Source organism: Heptranchias perlo, unplaced genomic scaffold (assembly GCF_035084215.1).
Source record: "Heptranchias perlo isolate sHepPer1 unplaced genomic scaffold, sHepPer1.hap1 HAP1_SCAFFOLD_44, whole genome shotgun sequence".
In the NCBI taxonomy this organism is placed as follows: Eukaryota; Metazoa; Chordata; class Chondrichthyes; order Hexanchiformes; family Hexanchidae; genus Heptranchias; species Heptranchias perlo.
In genome coordinates, this window is record NW_027139453.1 from 5,876,201 (window position 1) to 5,896,363 (window position 20,163).

The 20,163-nt window shown below is 43.7% G+C and overlaps 2 long non-coding RNA genes across 14 annotated transcripts in view; one reads left to right on the forward strand and one right to left on the reverse strand.

Moving 5' to 3' along the window:
- LOC137312864 (uncharacterized) overlaps nt 1-20,163 on the forward strand; it is a 1,008,715-nt gene that overhangs the window by 776,636 nt on the left and 211,916 nt on the right. The window lies entirely within an intron of this gene.
- Nucleotides 4,507-20,163, reverse strand: part of LOC137312865 (uncharacterized) — a 157,370-nt gene continuing 141,713 nt past the window's right edge. For 9 of the 13 annotated variants that reach the window (XR_010960879.1, XR_010960871.1, XR_010960882.1 and 6 more), the window contains one exon: nt 4,507-5,647. This is a non-coding gene — a long non-coding RNA (uncharacterized lncRNA). Of the gene's footprint in view, nt 5,648-6,095; nt 10,482-13,426; nt 16,003-20,163 lie in introns of those variants that run through there. The other 4 variants (XR_010960881.1, XR_010960872.1, XR_010960880.1 and 1 more) reach the window with 4 other exon arrangements.

The window sequence follows — 20,163 nt, forward strand, 5'->3', positions numbered from 1 at the left end:
GAGAGAGAGAGAATGCAAACATGGATGGAACGAGAGAGAGAGACACTGATAAAGAATTGTAAAGTGATAGCAGCATGGTGGTTAATAGACAGACGAAGTCAAACCAAATCAATTAAAGACTGAGGGATAGACAGAGCACGAGAGTTTCAGACATAATAAGACGGTAAGAGGATGAGAAAAAGAGGAATGGAAAGCAAGAAGAATAGAAAACCGCAGAGAGGAGAAGAAATACAAAGATTAAAGCCGAGATAGAAAGAAATGGAAGAAAATACAGAAACAAATGCAAAGGAAAGAGTGAGAAACAAACAGATTGAAACAAAGACATGTGAAAATGGGAGCGGGAAGAAACAAATAGAGAGAAAGAAACAGTCAAAGTAGATAAACAGAGAGAAATAAAGAGTGAGATAGACAGGGGCAAACAAAAAGGGACAGGAGGAAGCGGAGACAGAGGTGAAAGAGAAAATGACAGATGAAGTCAGAGAGAGAGAGAGACAACGAGCGAGAGGGACAGGGAGGCGGTCGTAAAAAAAGACATAGGAGGCAGAGAGAGAAGACAGGCAGCGTCGTACAGACACAGAGAGAGGCAAATAGAAAAAAAAAGCCAAGTGTATAGATAGGAAAAGATAGAGACAAAAACAGCGGCAGAGAATTAAAAATTAAAGTAGAAATAACAAGATAGGAAAACACACAGAAAATAAATGGAGATGAACGATATACACAGAAAACAGACACAATGAAAGACAGACCAATATATGAAATACAGGAGGTTCGAGTCAGGAGTGAGAATAAAACATAGAAAGCATTAAATCTACAAACAAACTGTGTAATCAGCCTGGAGTGTGAGTGCTGACTCGCAGGACAGCAGCAGATGAAGCCAGTGAGACAATTAATGTTTCCTTTTTTCTGGGTTAAACTCTTTTCGATTTAATTTTGACAGTTCTAAAGATGATGCCTGGAGGCTGCACAATAACGTCACTCAGCCTTGTGTCACTTCCCCGGCCCATTATTTATTGCGGGAGTTTCGCAGATGCGCTGTGCAGTAAAAAAAATCATCTGTTAAACGAAATCCTGATACTAAATCGGCTTCAGCATGTCTGGAGGAAAGGGTCTCTTAAAAGGTGGACGGGCTTTTAAAAGGATTGTTAATGGCCCATTGTAAAATACATACAGCAAAGGATAACAGCAAGAAGAACAATCCCAGGAGCGTTGGAGGTAGTTTGAACACCTGCCGACTTAAGTTGGTTACATTGTGGACCCTCAGAGAAAACAAGTGAAGTGCCAATCAATCGTGGCTCTATTAGTACGAACCTATTGTTGACAAATCACCGCCCCAGCGGTTTGACTCTGTGTTAAAAAGGTCTTTAAAAGCTGACCAGAAGGTGAGTGCGGAGAGGCACAGATCCACCAAGACTGCCCCGACTTCACCTTTCGCTTCCTGCCCGCACCAGCACAGCTGTACTATTCATGACTGTTCGCTACCACACAGCTTGGTGCCTCGATGCAGGTTCACAGATTGTCTGTGAAGCAGATGACCTGGCGACAAGAGAAAGACATGCGACTCTCCAACGGTATCCCGCAAAATACCCAGAATCTTCCCGGCAAGCTTGAGCCAACCATCAGTATAGAACTTTCGTCCTGGGATTAATCGAAGATCGACATTTGATTTCCAAACGGTTATGCATTTTGGGAATTCAGAATGTATCGTTTTATTTTTGTTGAAGCGATTCTCAATGAGGCATAAACCCAAGATGTTGTTAACATTCGAATGTCAATTTTCCCAATGTATTAATAATAAATTATTGTTTTCTTTGAAAGCCTTTGTTTGTGCCTGAAGCTCTTTCGGGGAAAAAGCCCATTAAATTAAAAATAAAAATAAACCACGTGGAGATAAAAAACCATTGCCCCAAATTAAAGTGTAAAATCACATTGCAGCTTTTTGCTCCTCCCTCGTTTTGGTGGAGAATGCGGTCATCCTAATTTTTCACATCATAATGTTTTTGTTTCTTAACTAGAAATCTTAATTTTGATATCCTGAGATATCTTATTTTGTAATTAAGGATCAGGAGACGGAGAATACAATTTTCAGGCATTCTGTGACTTTTAGAAAAGCAATCAAACTGATTTGACTTCAAATGGCAGCTAAGACACTGCTAATTGAAGCTGAAAGTAAAGCTTTAATGTACAGATATGGCGACTTTAAAGAGGAATTTGAGACTTGGAAAGACTCTTCCCACAAATTGACAACAGAAGCGAAACATGGGCCCAACTCCAACGTAGAAAATGTTGAGGTTCCACTCGAAATTTTGACTAACAAAAAAAAGGCTTTGGTCGCAGGAATTGCTAAATGGGTAGCGCTTTGAGATTTTATGAAGCGGTTATTAATATCCCAGACAATAGACCACGAATCGTTACAAGATGAAAAGGAGAAATTGGAAAAGGGAAATTGCTGGTTTAACAGTAGAAGTGTTTTCTCCCCTACCATAGCAACACCTGCTGATCAGAGGAATAATGAATCTTTAACGTTCACTGTATTGAGAGTATTGGGACCTGACTAGGAGATATTGACAAATCCAGAACGCATTAGGTTCCAAATGAAAAGTTACATGAATCATGGACAAAGGGCGAGGTACATTTGTCCGAGTGCTGCAAGTTGAATAATTAAATACAATATTTAGAAAAACGGTTATACTCTGAATCATTTATGGGGCAAACAGTCCGTATTTCAGAAGCAGAGAATAGTGACTCAGAGGAAAAAAGCGTTTGTTCTTCTGGAAGCTCCAGTGATAGATCTCTGCCCATATCTTCTTCTCGTTTCCGGGATCAGAAAATAAATGAGCGCACAGAATCAGTTGTGGTAATCCATGGGGTTAAGCATAGGAAGAGTGTAAGCACATTAACAGTAATGAATAAAATAATGGCACCAATGAGTGACAAGTCCCAGAGGACCAGGTGGTTGCCATCCCCGTGACTTAAATGAAGTAGTTGAGAATATTGCAGATGCCTTAAATATAATCTTGCAAAGTTCTCTCGATTCAGGAACCGTTCCTTTAGATTGGAAAATTGCACATTGCACTCCGCTGTTTCAGAAAGGTGAGCGAGGGAAACCTGGGAATGATAGATCAGTGAGCCTAACATCAGTTGTCAGGAAATGACGAGAGTCGCTAATTTAGGATGGAACTACTAAGCATCTTTAAAATTTCCAGCTGATCCGAGAGAGACAGCAGAGATTTGTAAAGGATAGGTCATGCCTGACGAACCTGATTGAATTTTTGAAATTGTGACTAAAGTGTTGAACATGGGAATGTCGATGGATGGTGTTTATATAGTCTTCTGGAAGGCATTCGATATAATCCCTCATAAGAGACTGTTCGCTAAAGTTAAAGCCCATGGAATTGAGGGCAAATTATTGACCTTGTTAGGGAATTGGCTGAGCGGCAGGAGACAGCGAGTAGGGATAACGGATAGTTTATAAAATTGGCAGGATGTGAGGAGTGGTTTCCCGCGGGGACCTTTGTTGGGACCTCAACTGCTCACTGTATTTATTAACGAATTAGATGACGGGATAGAGAGCCACATATCCAAGTTTGCTGATGACACAAATATTGTAAGCAACGTAAATGGAAGTATAAAGTACTAAAGATATTAGTAGATTAAATGAATGGGCAAAACTGTTGCAAATGGGTTTCAATGTAGGCAAACGTCAGGTCATCCACTTTGGAACTAAACAGGATAGATCAGAATATTTTATAAATGATAAAAAGCTCGAAACAGTGGAGGTCCAAATATACTTCGGGATCCATGTACATCGATCATTAAAATGTCATGGTCAGGTACAGAAAATAATCGAATAGGCGAATGAAATGTTGGCCTTTATATCTAGAGGACCAGAATACAAGGGGGTAGAAGTTATACTGCAGCTATACAAAGGCTTGGTTAGACCACACCTGGAGTTCTGTCTTCAGTCCTGGACACTGCACCTTAGGATGGATATATTGACGTTGGAAGAAGTGCAGTGTAGATTTAAAAAATGATAGCTGGACTACAAGGGTTAAATTTCGAGGAGAGATTACACAAACTAGAGTTGTATTCCCTGGAATTTAAAAGATTAAGTGGTGATTTGATCGTAGATTTCAAGACATCATGGGGAACTGATAGGGTATATAGAGAGAACCTATTTCTGATGGTTGTTGAGTCTGGGAATAGGGGACATAGCCTAAAAATAGAGAAAGGACTTTCAGGAGTGAAGTTCAGAAGCATTTCTACTCGCAAAGGGTGATAGAAGTTTGGAACTCTCTTCCACAAACTGCAGTTGATGCGAACTCTGTTGTTCATTTTAAATCTGAGAATTATAGATTTTTGTGAACCAAAGGTATTAAGGGATATTGGGCTAAGGGGGCTATTTGGATTTAGGTCACAGATCAGCCACGATCTCATTGAATGGCCATGATGTGGAGATGCCTGTGATGGACTGGGGTTGACAATTGTAAACAATTTTACAACAACAAGTTATAGTCCAACAATTTTATTTGAAATTCACAAGCTTTCGGAGGCTTCCACCTTCCTCAGCTGAATGTTGTGGAAATGAAATCCTCGAACCCTTCGCATTTATAAATCACAGAACAATACCTGGTGATTACAGACAGTCTTTCCAACTGCCCGTTGCCAAGGCAATCACAGTGTGCAGACAGAGAGGTGTTACCTACAAGGCCACCGAATATACAAACAACCAAAAAAAAACAGAGAGATAGGCAGAAACATAGAGACATCCGGAAGGAAGAGAAAGACAGCAAATGTCCCGTCACATTAAAAACAGATAACATTTGTTCGCTGGTGGGGATCCGTGTCGCGTGACATGAACCCAAGATCCAGGTTGAGGCCGTCCTCATGGGTGCGGAACTCGGCTATCAATTTCTGCTCGACGATTTTGAGTTGTCGTGTGTCTCGAAGGCCGCCTTGGAGTATGCTTACCCGAAGGTCGGTGGCTGAATGTCCTTGACTGCTGAAGTGTTCCCCGACTTTGAATGGCGGAAGAGGCTCGAAGGTCTAATTGGCCCACTTCTGTCAATATGTTTCTATTGGCACTTTAACCAACTACACCACGCAGCGAAATGACGCTCTCACAATCTCGTTGAGTTGCAGTCTGTGATTCTCCACCTGTTGTTTATGAATGAATGAATTCGTCAGTTTGTGTTTCTTTTTTCGTGAGCGGGAGAATTTTCGAAATGTTTTGAAGATTTCCCAGTAAATCATTCACACAGACTTCTCCCCAACTTTGTACGAGTGCATTAATGTGAGAATCACATACATCGTTCCCCAAACTCGTCCGCTCAAGTTTTAAATGCGACTGTGTTTATTGTGAGGCGGTTCAATTTATCCAGACACACATTTGGTATAAAGGTAACGGTGACCCCGACGTGATTTTAACGTGCAGCCTCCAGATTTGAATGTGCTACCTTATTGCCTCGAGGTCGTTGATGGTCAGTTCGCCCTTCCTGGCTATGGAGATATTTGAGGCACCGTTTCATAAATACTAGCTTTGTGATATATAAAGACTTTCAAATCTCCACCAGCTCTTGCAGGGTGTGATCCAGCCTTGGGAAGTAGAATTCTTTCTCAGCGCCCATATCGTGCTCGTTTCAGCCACCTTCTGTTGTGAATAGGAGCAAAAGAATGCAATGGAAAAAATAACGAGACGAAAGACACACAAATCTCCATGTGGTTTCCAACCCAGGGTATTAAAAGAAACAGACGAGGGGATTGTAGATGCTTGAATCATGATCTTCTACATCTCTCTTGATTCAGGAAGTTTCGTCTTGGATTGGAAAATTGCCAATGTCACTCCATTATTTAGGAATGGTGAGAGAGATAAACTAGGAAATTATACTCTATTTGTCTACCACCTGTTATGGGGAAGTTAATTGAATCTGTTGGTAGAGACAGAGTGATTGAACATTTGGACGAACATGAACTGATCAGAGAGAGCAAGCATGACTTTTTAAAGGGTATGTCATGTTTAACGAATCAAGTTGAATCGTTTGAGTATGTAACCAACGTGGTAAATAAGGGAGTGTCTGTTGATGTTATTTATATGGCATTCCAGAAGGCATTCGTTAGAGTTCCTCAAAAGAGACTGTTAACAAAAATGAGAGTGCATGTAATTGGAAGGAATCTATTGACAGGGATAGCGAATTGGTTAAGATGTAGATGATATAGAGTAAGGATAATGAGTGTACTTCAATTGGCAGGATGTGACGAGAGGTGGTACCCACAGATTTGAGAGGGGGGCCGCAGCATTTCACTATATTTATAAATAACTTAGATGAAGGAATGGAGAGCTAGACATCCAAGTTTGCTGACGATGCCAAGTCAGGTGGTACAGTAAATAGTGTAGATAGGAGCTGAAATGTGCAAAAGGATATTGGTAGATAATTACGTGGAAAAAACTGTTTTGGATGGAGTTCAACATGGAGAAGTATGAGGTCATCCACTTCGGAACTAAGATTGATAGATCGGAATATTATCTAAATGACGAGAAGCTAGGAACTGTGGATGAGCAGATGGAATTGGGGGTCCGAGTACAGAAATCATTAAAACCTGGTGGACAGGGACAAAAGATAATAAAAAAGACTAATGGAATGTTGGCCCCTTTCTCAAGTGGGTTAAAATATAAAGGGGTGTAAGTGATGTTAAAGTTATATAAAACTCTGGATAGACCACATCTCGAGTACTGTCTTCAGTTCTGGACACCGCAAATCAGGAAGGACATACTGACCTTCGAAGGGGTGCAGAGCAGTTTCACCAAAATATTACTGGGGCTAATAGGGTTACATTTTGAGGACAGAAAACACATACGATGCTTGCATTCCCTTAAATATTGTGGTGTTTAAGATGATTAAAGGAGTTGATCGTGTTGATAGAGAGACAATATTTCCTCTGCTGGAGAGTCAAGAACAAGGGGGCATAACCTTTAAATTAGAGCCAGGCAGTTCAGGGTTCATGTCAAGAAATAGTTCTTCACACAGAGAGGACTAGAAATCTGAAACACTCTGCCCCAAAAAGCTGTTGAGGCTGGGCCAATTGAAAATTTCAAGACTGAGATTGAGAGATTTTTGTTTGGCAAGCGTACGACGGGTTAGGGAACCAAGGTTGTAGATTGAGTTAAGATACAGGCCAGCCATGATCCAATAAAATGATGGAGCAGGCTCGAGGGGCTGAATCACCGACTTCTGCTCCTACGTTGCTATAAACATTAGAGTTAAGGTTTGCGTTGGGGTGAACCTAACCGATTCACACACACCCACTCTTCAATATAAACCTCACACTCATTCATACCCATACTTCATTTATAAACGTCATACTCAAATGTATACTCCGATATTTTATAAAGCAAAAGCGCAGTTATATCCACATACACAGTTTAAAACTTCCCCGGGTCCTGTTTGGAGCTCTCACGAAAGTCTGCACACTGAACGGTTAACTGTTTTCCAGACGCTGTCCGCAATGCTTTGTTTTGGATTTGCTGCCTTCTGCTGACGGCAGGCGATTAATTCGAGCGCGATATCGCCCCTAGCGGCGAATGCTGCTTCTGACGGATGTCTCCGTCTCCAGGAGCTGGACGGGATTGGAAAGCTCTTGTGTCACACGAAGTGCCTGAAGAGCCCATAGAAACTTGAAGGTCATCAGTGCGCTGACGACAGCCTGAGGTTCAATAATAGCGTGTCTGGCATCAACTTAAAGGCGCTGTGTTGGAAATAGGTTGGGGGTCACAGTTTGTTTTTGGAGGAAACTGAACCGAAATCATTCAAGATGGCAGATTTTCTTTGCTGCATCATAATAAACAATATCTTGCTATAAATTTGTCTCATTAGTTCCCCAGTGTCAGAAGGAGAATTCTCTGATCTCCTCATTTATTTCGTATAAGAAACAAACACAAGCAGGCGTCTTCAATTAGAATCAACTCACACATTGACACAGATAAACAGAGCGAGAGACACTGGCAGTATCGGGAAACCTGCCGGAAATAGGCAAGAGAAGCGATGAGGATACTCCTCAAACCAACCTTCTCTGCTGTGCGGTAGCTGATCGATCTCGGTGATTTGGCGCCTTGGTTTAGCTGGTCAAAGCACTTGTTTAATAAATAGGACATCCTGGGTTCGCTTTATCGCGGGGCCTTTTTTGACCTCAGTGATATTTATTCATTGTGAATTTAAGGAAAAAATATCCGAGGGCGCGATTTGTAATAGTTCGGGAGCCAACAAGGTAAGAATTCTGGAATTACTGTGTGTAAGCGCCCCTTTATTGTACAACAGGCATCTCATAGAATGTGTCCAGAACACATTTCACCGATACTGCTCTGAAGGGCTGATTTTACAAACTTCTTTCGTTACAACCAGCAACCCATCTCCTACTCAAGGGTGCGAAGCGAAACTGGTTTCAAAGCCGTTTTCGATGTTCAGCTTTTATCTGCAACGTGCAATTGGTAGAAACTATTTTACAACATATCTTAGTATCAATGAGAATGTCAGGCACGGGACGTTAGGGATGGAACCGCCTCTTACAATAAATACAAAGGATAATCGATTACAAAGTGAAAAAGCCAATCCAATCTCTCAGTCTCTCTCTCTAGGTCACGTTCTCTATGAGTGGGCATAAACCAGCAGAAGATAACAGAACAGTTCAGTTTGTTTCATTTTCCTTCTGGTGAGTACAGTTGAAGAGAATGGTCGCTCTGTTCTGCTGGACAAATAACCGGAATGAGCAGTGTATCTGGTTCCCACGGTACCCAGTGAACCATCCACGTGTATATCTGATATTTACACTGATAGCTTCCTCCCGCACTAATTACAGGAAACTTTTGTCTCACGGTTCAACCACACTTCAGAAGTCCAGAAACACAAAGAATGGTAAACGCCTCCTGATGATGTCAAATAGAGATGAAAGAAGTTTGCAGGTTTAGAGAATCATAGAATGATACGTTCTTACAGAACAGAACGAGGCCCTTCGTCCCGTCGGGCCTGTGCCGGTTCTTTGAAAGAACTGTCCAATTTAATTCCACTTCCCAGCTTTTTCCACATTGTCCTGCAAATTAGTCCTGTTCAAGTACATGTCCAATTGCCTTTTGAAAGGTCCTATCGAGCCTGATAGGAACTTTCAGGTAATGCGTTCTCGATCTTCATAACCCTCCGTGTGAAAGAATCGCTTCATTTCCCCTCTCGTTCGTTGGCCAATTATTTTAAATCTATTACCTCTGGTTACCGATCCACTTGCCAAAGTGAACACTTTCTCCCTACTTGCTCTATCAAAACCCCTCATTATTTTGAATACCTCTATTGGTATCCCATAACCTTCTCTGCTCCAATGAGAACAATCCTAGCTTCTCCAATCTCTCCACATAACTGAAGTCCCTCATCGCTGGTATCATCCTGGAAAACCTCGACTGTGCCCTCTCCAAGACCTTGACATCCTTCCTAAAGAGTGGTGTCCAGAATTGTACGCAATACTCCAGCTGAGGCCTAACCGGTGTATAATAAATGTTTCGCAAAACTTTCTTGCATTCATACTCTATGCCTCCATTAATAAAGCCCAGGATCCCATATGTTTTTTACAGCCTTCTCAACTTGTCAACCTTCAAAGATGTGCACACATATACCCCCAAATCTTTCTGTTCCTGCTCGCCCTTTAAAATTGTACGATTTCATTTATATTGCCTCTCCTCATTCTTCCAGCAAATGTCTCACTGCACTTCTCTGTGTTAAATTACATCTGCCATGGTTCCACCCATTTCACCAGTCTCTCTGTGTCCTCCTAAACACTATTACAGTTCGCCACATTGTTCACCACGTTTCTGAGTTTCTTGTCTGCTGAAAACTTTAAATTATATACTGTTTACCTAAGTTCAGGTCAATAACATACATCAGTCCTGGATCATAATGTGTCACTGTCTGTTTAATCTTGGTGTCCTGTCGTTCCGGATCATTCTGTATCTGTTGAAAATGGGTCTGCCGTCAGTGCCGGATCATTCTGTGTCTATGTCTGTTTAAAAGTGGTGTGCAGTCAGTGCCGGATCATTCTGTGTGTATGTTTTTTTTAAAAGGGATGTGCACTCAATCCCCCATCATTCTGTGTCGATGTCGATTTAAAAGGATTGTGCAGTCAATACCGGATCATTTTGTGTCGATGTCTTTTAAAAAGGTGCGTTCTCAGTCCCGGATCATTTTATGTTTGTATCCATTGGAAAGGGATGTGCAGTCAGTCCCGAATCATTCTGTGCCTGTTTAACGGTAGAAGAGCGATCAGGCTGGAAAATACTCAAGGGCACAGGGAGCAAGCAGGAGCGAGGGGCTCGATGCAGGCTTCATGTGGGGAGAATACTGTCTTTGGAGTTGATGGGTTAAATGCCCTGTTCGTCTACCTGGCACATCCTGTCAGCGGAACTCACATGTTAAGCCTTTCAGTTGGGTCCAAGTTCACAATCTTGTGATCTGAAAGATAAAGAACTGACAGCTTAGTCCACCTGTCAACTGATCAGCAGTCATACAGGATGGAAGCAACTTTTCCCAGGATATTTTCAGAGACCGGTCAGTCCCCGTGTGTGTGATGATAAAATGCAGCAAACTCCTTGCCAAAACTGATGAAATCGCTGCTCTCGTTCTTTGGAGTCCTGGTGTTGAATTAATCCATCACTGCTTGAAGTGGGCTCGGTGGATTTGAGATCAATTTAAGTGGTATATTAAAGGGCACGAGGAGGGAACAGGAGAGAGGGGGCAGATTTAGAGCTCCTGTGGAAGCAATAGTGGGGGTGGAGTTAACCATTAAATGTCCTGCTTTTGTACCTGGTACAACCTGTCAGATGAGCTCATGTTTCAAACCCTGAAGTGGGGCCAAAAACACAACCTTGTGATCTGAAAGATAGAGAACTGCCAACTGAGGCAAGCTGCCAACTGATCCACCGTCATACAGAAGGGAAAGTCCTTTTACCAGGATCTTTTCAGAGAGTCACTCCCCTTTTATGTGATTATAAATACAGCAAACTCTCTAAGACCAGATACAAAATTTGTGAACTCCAGCCGTCTGATCCTGACTCTGAGGAACTCAGCGGAAGATGGCGAAAGTTCTAATTTTGGTATTTGTATTCCTGGTGCTGACTCAGTCCATCACTGCTCGACATCTGTTCAGTGGAAGTGTTATAGGTATCGGATCTTCTTTCTTTGAAAAAAGTAAGTTTATTTGATCTCTCAATACCAATTTTTGTTTAAACTATTTTATTCTCTGACTGAAGCTCACGGTTTGATTGCTTAAATGAACATTATTGTAATAGTGTAACAATGAATGAAGAATTTAACCTCAACCAGTTCCACAGGAAAATCGTCGGATTGTTTAGTCGGTACCTGAGCGGGGAGTGGGAATGGTGGGTGTTGTGTGAGGATCCAAACAGACCAAGAATTGCAGCACAAATTACTGGCCAGTGCCGAGTTACCGGATCTCAGCCGGAGAATTGACCTGTTTGGGAAAGTCTGTAATTGGCTTCAGTACCCAGCGACGATGGAGGGGGAAACTCACAGTTCCTGCTCCCGATCCGTGTTACCTGCTGTAAAATGTGAGTGTGCGGACGGGAGCTCCTTCAGTCCCTTTCCCCCACACTCGCTGCTCAGACCCACAGACAAAGAATCGTGAATTGGGATCGATACTGGAGGCGTCAGAGGAACCGATCCCCAGAGATGAGTCAGATTTTCATAACATGAGGGGAGGGGATTGGATCAAAAGGGTTTCAAAATAGGTTTCTGAATTCTAATAATTCTGCAGCCTTCATAGAGATCAGGATATGAGGACACTAAATAAGTGGAGGAGTCAAGCGGTGAAACTATCAATTTTCAGGAGGAGGGTGTCAGTTTACCTCAGTTGGGAGTTGAGTGAACAAGTTAAGGGTTGATGTCCCACTCCAGTACATACAGCCCAGCACTGGGGGAGTGCAGCACTGTTGGAGGTGTCATCTTTTGAATGAATCGTTAAAAGGAGACCTTGTCTACCTGTTCATGGGTCAGGAAACACTTGATCGCATTATTTGAAGAGCTGGGAGTTCTCCTGGTTTCTTGGACCAACATCACTCTCTCAACTAACATCACCAGAAACTCCCCACTCTGTCAAATCTAATTTGCTGTTTGTGGGACTTTGCTGTGAGCAATTTGGTTACAAAACAGTGTCGGTACTTCAGAAATAATCCTTTGTCTGTGAAACTCTTCGGGCCCTTCTGTTAACGGGAAAGGCTCCATATAAATGTGAGATCATTCTTTTCTTTGTCTCTAGTCTCAGAAAGCGCGAACGGTTGGCTCCATTCTGTGGAAAAACTATTGGGCTGCCCTTGAGAACAAAGAGTGAGTCTCTACCGGTCGGGGAGGGGTCAGGGTGAGGTTTATTGAAGTACAAATGAGCTGAGGTTCATGTGTGGTCCAGAGTCAGTCCCAGTAACACGGACAGACTCAGCTTCATGTTTTCTCATTGTTCTCCCTCCCTCTATGTCCAGAACGGTCAATTAATTAACTCTTCATTTTGGATTTTAGATGCCAAGGACAGATGCAGCCCTCTTGTAGGAATGTGTCGTACAGGATCCTGTCACACAAACGAGGAGAATCTGCCGAAATTCTGCGGCGATGGGTTACAATGTTGTGGACCGAACGAGTGAAAGATCCAGTGATGGATTCTCACCAGCCCGAGCTCTCCAAGTTCTCACTGAATGAAACCTTCGTTCACGGGGAGCAGGCTCTGTTTGATTGTGTAGATCCCACAACCCCTGACCCTGTATTACTGCTGTCTGAATAATGGGCTGTACTCAGAAATAAATCTCACTGCATTGATCACAGCTTCATATCCGTGTCTTGTTTCTCTTTTGGATCATTGTGTCCGAGGTGTTCAGGGGTCTTATGAGGCTGCGGGAAGATGTGGGAATTGTAGGTAATGGGAAGAGGAGACCACAGCAGGGAATCTCTGAAAGTGCCTAATCACACATTCAGAAAGTTACTGAGATAAGACAGGTGTCCCAGAGTGTCAGCTCTCTGACCGTTCATGGTTCAAGATTGGAAGGAGACGCGCATTGCATCAGGCCCATCAGATTGTTTGATCGGACATTGAAGCGGGAGCTTTACTCTGAATCTAACCCGTGCTGTACCTGCCCTGGGAATGTTTGATGGGACAGTGTAGAGGGAGCTTTATTCTGTATCTAATCCGTGCTGTTCCTTCCCTGGGAGTATTTGATGGGGGCAGTGTAAATGGAGCTTTTTTCTCCTTCTAACCCTTGCTGTACCTGCCCTGGGAGAGTTTGATGTGTCAACGCAGAGGGCGATTGACCAGAGACCCATGTGTCGCTGGCAGTATAACTCGATGCTGCTGGATGAACCTGCTCTGACATCAGTAACTGTCTCAAAATCAATACTTATTGAGCAAAATTTTATGGGTTCAAAATCTGTGATTATAATCCAACAGCGCTATTATTATAGAAGAATAAAAAATATATGAAATATTTAACTGTGCACGGAAGCAGGGACAAAATCTGTTCCACCTTCTGTCTCTCTCTCCCTGCCTCTGCCAAATCCCTCGGTCTCGTTTTATCTCACTCTTTCCCTCTTTGACTTATTTTATTTCTCTCTATGCTTTTCTTTCTCTGCCTCTGATTTCTCTGCCTCTGTTTATTTATCTCTGGCTGAGTCACTCCCTGCCTCGTTCTCCCTCTTTCATTCACCTTTACGGGGATTCTTTTTTCTTTCTCTCAATCCCTCTCTCTCTACCTCTCGCTTATTTCACTCTGCCTCGTCTCTCTTACACTTCCTGCCTTCCTCTCTTCTCTATCTCACGTTCCCTCTTCTTGCCTCGCACTAATTCCCCCTCACTCCATCTGTATCCTCCCTCTTTCTTCTCTCTGCCTTGTTGTTTCTCGCCACTTCTGTCGAGTTCCTGTCTCTCTCTCCTCTTTCTATCTCTGCCTCATTCTCTTCCTTTCCATCTCTGCTGCTGTATCTTCCCTCCCTCCTTTCTATCTCTCTGCCTCATTCTCTCTCTCCTACCCTCTCTTCTCTCTCTCGCTCTCTCTAAGTCTCTCTCTTTCTTATTTCCACCTGTCACTGTTTCCTAGCTGCCTTTCACTAACTCACTTTCTCTTTCTGTCCTTGTCTTCTTTCTAAGTTAAGAAGTTGCCTGAGAGGAGGTGAAACGAAGGTTCACAAGGTTAATTCCGGCTCCCTAGATTCATCTTTGTTTGTGGAAATACGCTTGGCAGAATAGCAGGTATTGCTTGCCAGCTATTCAAACATTTCAGATCAAATTAGAAAATGAACAAACAGATTCAGTTACAGAGACCTACTGTCAAAAATGATGAAAAACAAGGTCCAGAAGATTTACAGAGAGAAGCAAATCAGAGGCATGTATAATTCCTGGATAAAGAAGAGGGTGTATATGTCACTTGAAGATGGAAGGTAATAAAATTAGTTCAGGAATCGAGGTTGGATGAGAGGTGGGGGCAGAGGTGCGGCACAACTTAGAACCAAAAGCAGGCTTCCCTCTCGAGCAATGGCAAAGTCTTCCAGGACCACAGGCCACTGGTGGGCCTTGCACACCCTGAGCAGCTCATTTGCGAACTAGGGGTGCAACAGGAATATCCAAACACAAACAATTTCACACTGATGCAACAGGACTATCCAAACACAAACAATTTCACACTGACCCCAGCCTGTACTCTGAACACATTGAATGAGCTGATCACAGCTTCTGCACCCCTAGTTCGCAAATGAGAGAGAGAAGGTGAGCACAAGAAGAGAAACAGAGACAGAGGGGAAGACAGAGAAAGACATTGGGGAGAGGGAGATAAACTGACAGAGGGCCAGACAGAGAGAGAAACAGAGAGAGAGAGAGAGAGAGAAACATGGGAGACAAACAGAGAGAGGGTGAGACGGCGACAAAACGAGTGATAAAAACATGACAGAGAGAGAGAGTAGAATGAGAGAGAGAGAGAGTCCGAGAGAGAATAAGGATCAGAGCATCACAGGGAGGGGAAATCACCACATTACCGGAAAGGTGTGATTGCACAAGAGGGGAGGCGGGTGAAATTGACGAGGATATCGCCAGTGCTGGATAATTTTAGCTGTGGGACAGAATTGGATAGGCTCGGGTTGTTTTCTTCGGAACAAAGGAGGCTGAGACGAGATTTAATTGAGGTACATGAAATTATGACGGGAGTAGATAGAGTGGATTGTGGTGACTGGATGATTGACAGCTGCAGACTGCAGACTGCAGTCAGTCTCCCTGGGGAAGACAGGGGATTGATTGACAGCTGCAGACTGTCGACTGCAGGCAGTCTCCCTGGGCAAGACAGGGGATTGATTGACAGCTGCAGACTGCAGACTGCAGGCAGTCTCCCTGGGGAAATGTGGGTTGATTGACAGCTGCAGACTGCTTGTGGTTGGTTGCATGCAGGAAGTTCGCTCCAACGGTTTGTTTGATTGGCAGCTGCAGAGGATTTGTTTCCCGGGAACGCCATCAATGCAAAGTAAAATGAAAGCACAACAGCCATCGTTCGGCCATGGTCGATCAGCTCCGTTGTTTAAAGCGTGCAATTGATATTACAAAGATGGCGGGTTCGATACCTGTTAAGGTAGTGAACCTTCTTTTTATTAAGAGCGCAGTTTCTGCTCTTTGTTTTTGAGCGAATTATAAATGCAAAGTTTGGAAGGAAATTCACTCAGAACAGAGCATCGGAGAAGCATTTTCACGTTGGTGCTGTCAGTCCCGGATCATTCTGTCCCTGTTTAAAAGGGGTGTCCTGTCAGCCCGGGATCATTCCGTGCCTGTTTAAAAGGGGCGTCCTGTCTATCCCGGATCATTCGGTATCTGTTGAAAAGGGATGTGCTGTAAGTCCCGGATCATTCTGAGTCTGTTTAAAAGGGGTGCGCTGTCAGTCCCGGATCAATCTGCCCCAGTTTAAAAGGGGTGTTCTGTCAGTCCCGGGTCATTCTGCGCCTGTTTAAAAAGAGTGTCCTGTCAGTCCTGGGTCGAAGACTCAATTTCCTGTTCAGAGCCTAAACCCGGAGACGGCTCGTTCACACTGGAGATCACAACCCACTGAGGGGAACTGGGGCATGAAAAGCTTTCAATTAATGAAACAAAGACTTCAAACAGGAAATATTGACCCTACACAGAAATACGGAGATCAGAGGAGAGAACAAGCTGGATGTCTTTTCTCTGGAAATGAGACGACTGAGGAGTGACGTCATAGAAGTCTTTAAGTTTAATGAAGGGTTTGATAGGGTAGACGGAGAGAAGATGATTCCACCCGCGGGAGGGAGCAGAACTAGGGGTTATAAATCTAAGATAGTCACTAATAAATCCAATATTAATTCAGGAGACACTCCTTTCCCCAGGGAGTGGAGAGAGTGAGCAACTGGCTACCACAAACGAGTTGAGGCGACGAGCAAGGATGCTTTTAAGGGGAAGCTAGATAAATACACGAGGGAAAAGGGAATCGAAGGATATGTTGATTGGGTTCGATGAACAAGGGTGAAAGGAGGATCATGTGTAGCATAAACAACGGCGTGGACTCTTTGGGACGAGTGGCTTGTTTCTGTGCTGTACAGTCTATGTGGTGGTAAGAGAAAGAGAGAGAGTAAAGGGAGAAACAGAGAGTAGAGGGAGAGAGAGAGAGAGCACGAGAGAGACAGACAGAGACAGACAGAGAAAGAGATTGAGTTTTAGGAACAGAATATCGAGAAAGAGAGGAGGGATAAGTAAATCGAGGCAGAAGGAGATGTTTTGGAAATGCCTGTGGGCTGTTGGCAGCTGAACAATAGCCACTTGTTGCTGCTTCAATGGATTTGTTCCAGGAAGAATGTCGACAATAACAGCAAATTGTATCTTAACATCAATCGGACTGAAAGACTGGAGCAGAGCATCGATGGAAGGGAGAATGAGCGAGAATGGGGGAAGGCATTGATCTCAGGGAAAGGCACAGGCTCCATCCCGGTCTCCGTCAGTAGATATCACCCGGTGTGGGATTGAGACCCACACACAGAGCATGGGGGAGTGCAGAGGGACTTTTACCCTGCATCTCACCTGTGTTGTAACAGCCCTGGGAGTGTCTGATGGGACAGTGTGAAAGGAGCTTTACTCTGTATCTAACCTGTGTTGTACCTGCTCTTGGATTGTTTGATGGAACAGCGTAGAGGGTGCTTTACTCTATATATAACCCCTACTTCACCTGCGCTAGGAGTGTTTGATGGGAGAGTGTAGAGGGAGCTTTACTCTGTTTCTAACCCTGTACCTGCCCTGGGAGTGTTTGATGGGACATTATAGAGGGAGCTTTACTCTGTTTCTAACCCTGTTACTGCCCTGGGAGTGTTTGTTGGGACAGTATAGAGGGAGATTAACTCTGTTTCTAACCCTGTACCTGCCCTGGGAGTGTTTGACGGGACAGTGTAGAGGGAGCTTTACTCTATATCTAACCCCTACTTCACCTGCACTGGGAGTGTTTGATGTGACAGTGATCCATTTATATCTGACCCATTTTATACCTGTCCTGGGAACAGTTTAAACGAAGGTGGTTGATATTTGCCATGCCTCATATTCCAAAGCATTAAGTTCGTGACAGTGTTTATGTTGGTGGGCGCTGTTATTACAAAAATCTTTCTGTTCACAACGGAAGGTTCTGTCTCTCACTGGTGTTCAGTTACTCGAGCAGTTCCTTCACATGTCAGTGCTCAGTGTGGCAATTGTATCATTGGGGGCATCAATCCCAGTGCCCACCATCGTGCAGACACAGAGAGAGTAGATCGTAGTCCAGACAATGAGAGATGAAAACACAGTCCAGACACTGAGAGAAAAGATCAGACCGGGCATTGAGAGAGGAGATCACAGTCCATACACTGAGAGAGGAGATCGCAGTCCAGACACTGAGAGTGGAGAAAACAGTCCACACACTGAGAGAGGAGATCACAGTCCAGACACTGAGAGAGTGGATCACAGCCCAGAGAGTGAGAGAGGAGATCACAGTCCATACACTGAGAGAGGAGAATAGAGTCCAGACGCTGAGAGAGGAGATTACAGACCAGACACTGAGAGAGTGGATCATAGCCCAGACACTGAGAGAGTGGATCACAGCCCAGAGAGTGAGAGAGGCGATCACAGTCCATACACTGAGAGAGGAGAATAGAGTCCAGACGCTGAGAGAGGAGATTACAGTCCAGACACTGGGAGTGGTGATCACAGTCCAGAATCTGAGAGAGGTGATCACAGTCCAAATACGAAAACGATATCACAGTCTAGTCACTGAGAGAGGAGGTCACGGTCTTGACACTGAGAGAGAGGATCACAGTCCAGACACTGAGAGAGGAGGTCACGGTCTAGACACTGAGAGAGAGGATCACAGTCCAGACAGTGAGAGAGGAGATCACAGCCCGCACACAGAGAGTGGTGATCACAGCCCAGAATCTGAGAGAGGTGATCACAGTCCAAACACTAAAAGGATATCACATTCCAGTCACTGAGAGAGGAGGTCACGGTCTAGACACTGAGAGAGAGGATCACAGTCCATACACTGAAAAAGGAGATCACAGTCCAGAAACTGATAGAGGAGATCACAGACCAGGCATTGAATGAGGAGATCGCAGTCCATACACTGAGAGATGAGATCACAGTCCAGACACTGATAGAGGAGATCACAGACCAGGCATTGAATGAGGTGATCACAGTCCAGACACTGAGAGAGGACATCACAGCCCAGACAGTGAGAGTGGTGATCACAGTCCAGAATCTGAGCGAGGTGATCACAGTTCTAACACTAAAAGGATATCACAGTCCAGTCACTGAGAGAGGAGGTTACGGTCTAGACACTGAGAGAGAGGATCACAGTCCAGACACTGAGAGAGGAGATAACAGTCCAGACACTGAGAAAGGAGATCACAGTCCAGACACTGAGAGAGGTGATCACAGTCCAGACACTGAGAGTATCAGGAGCATTTTTTTTTAAAAAAACAGGCACTCAAGGGTTATAATCTCTGGATTATTACCTGAGCCACGTGCAAATAGTCGTTGGGATTAGCAGATTAGAGAGGTGAATACATTGATGAAGGAGTGGTGTGGGAAGGAGAGGTTCCATTTCGTGGGACACTTGCACCTGTACTGGGACAGGAAGGAATTGTACCGTTGGAACCGGCTCCACCTGACCTCGGTGGGAACAGGGTCACAGCGCCATGGATAAATAAGGCCATAAACTAGTAAATGGGGGTATGGCTCATTGGAAAAGTAATATAAATAAAAATTCCAGAATATAAAGGAAGAGAGTAGAGTGATAGTCAGAAATTATGCTTTAGGTACTACAGGTAAATGAAAAACTGAAAGATGTAAAGTAATTAAATCTGGAGATAGAAATAAGGAAAGTGTGAGAAATACAATATTACAATATGGGTAGGGTGTGTGGCCCAAATAAGCGTTCTTTATACAAACGCATGGAGTATAAGCAACAAATTGAATGAAATTCGGGCACAAATTCAACCGACAGGGCACGACATGTTGGCCATTACTGAGGCATGGCTGCTCAACAGTCAGGAATGGGAACTGAATATATCAGGTTATAAGGTCATAGGAATGATAGAAAAAATGGGTAAAGGGGGAGGACTATCCTAAGTGATTAAGGATGTAATTACTTCATGATAAGAGAGGACATAACGAGAGGGAGGCAGGCAGTGGAAACTTTATGGGTCGAATTAGGAAATAGAAAAGGATTTAAGACCAAAGTGGGGGTTGTGTATCGACCCCCTTGTCGTAGCTGTGAAGCGGCACAATGTATAAATGCGGAGATTAGACACGCATGTAGCAAATGCAGTGTGGTTTTAATGGTGATAGATTTTAACCTTCATATGGAATGGGATAAACAGACGAGCTCATGTCAGAAAGGTAACGAATTTCTTGAGTAGGTTCAGGAAAGCTTTCTGCAACAATATGTCCTGGGACCAACAAGGGTGCAGGCTTTACTCGAATTAATAATGAGTAATGAGGCAGATATAATTAACAGCCTAACGGTGCATGAACATTTATCTAAATTGGAAAACTGCACATGTCACTCCACTATTTAAGAAAGGTGCCAGTAGCAAACCAGGGAATTATAGACCAGTTCGCCAAACATCCGTT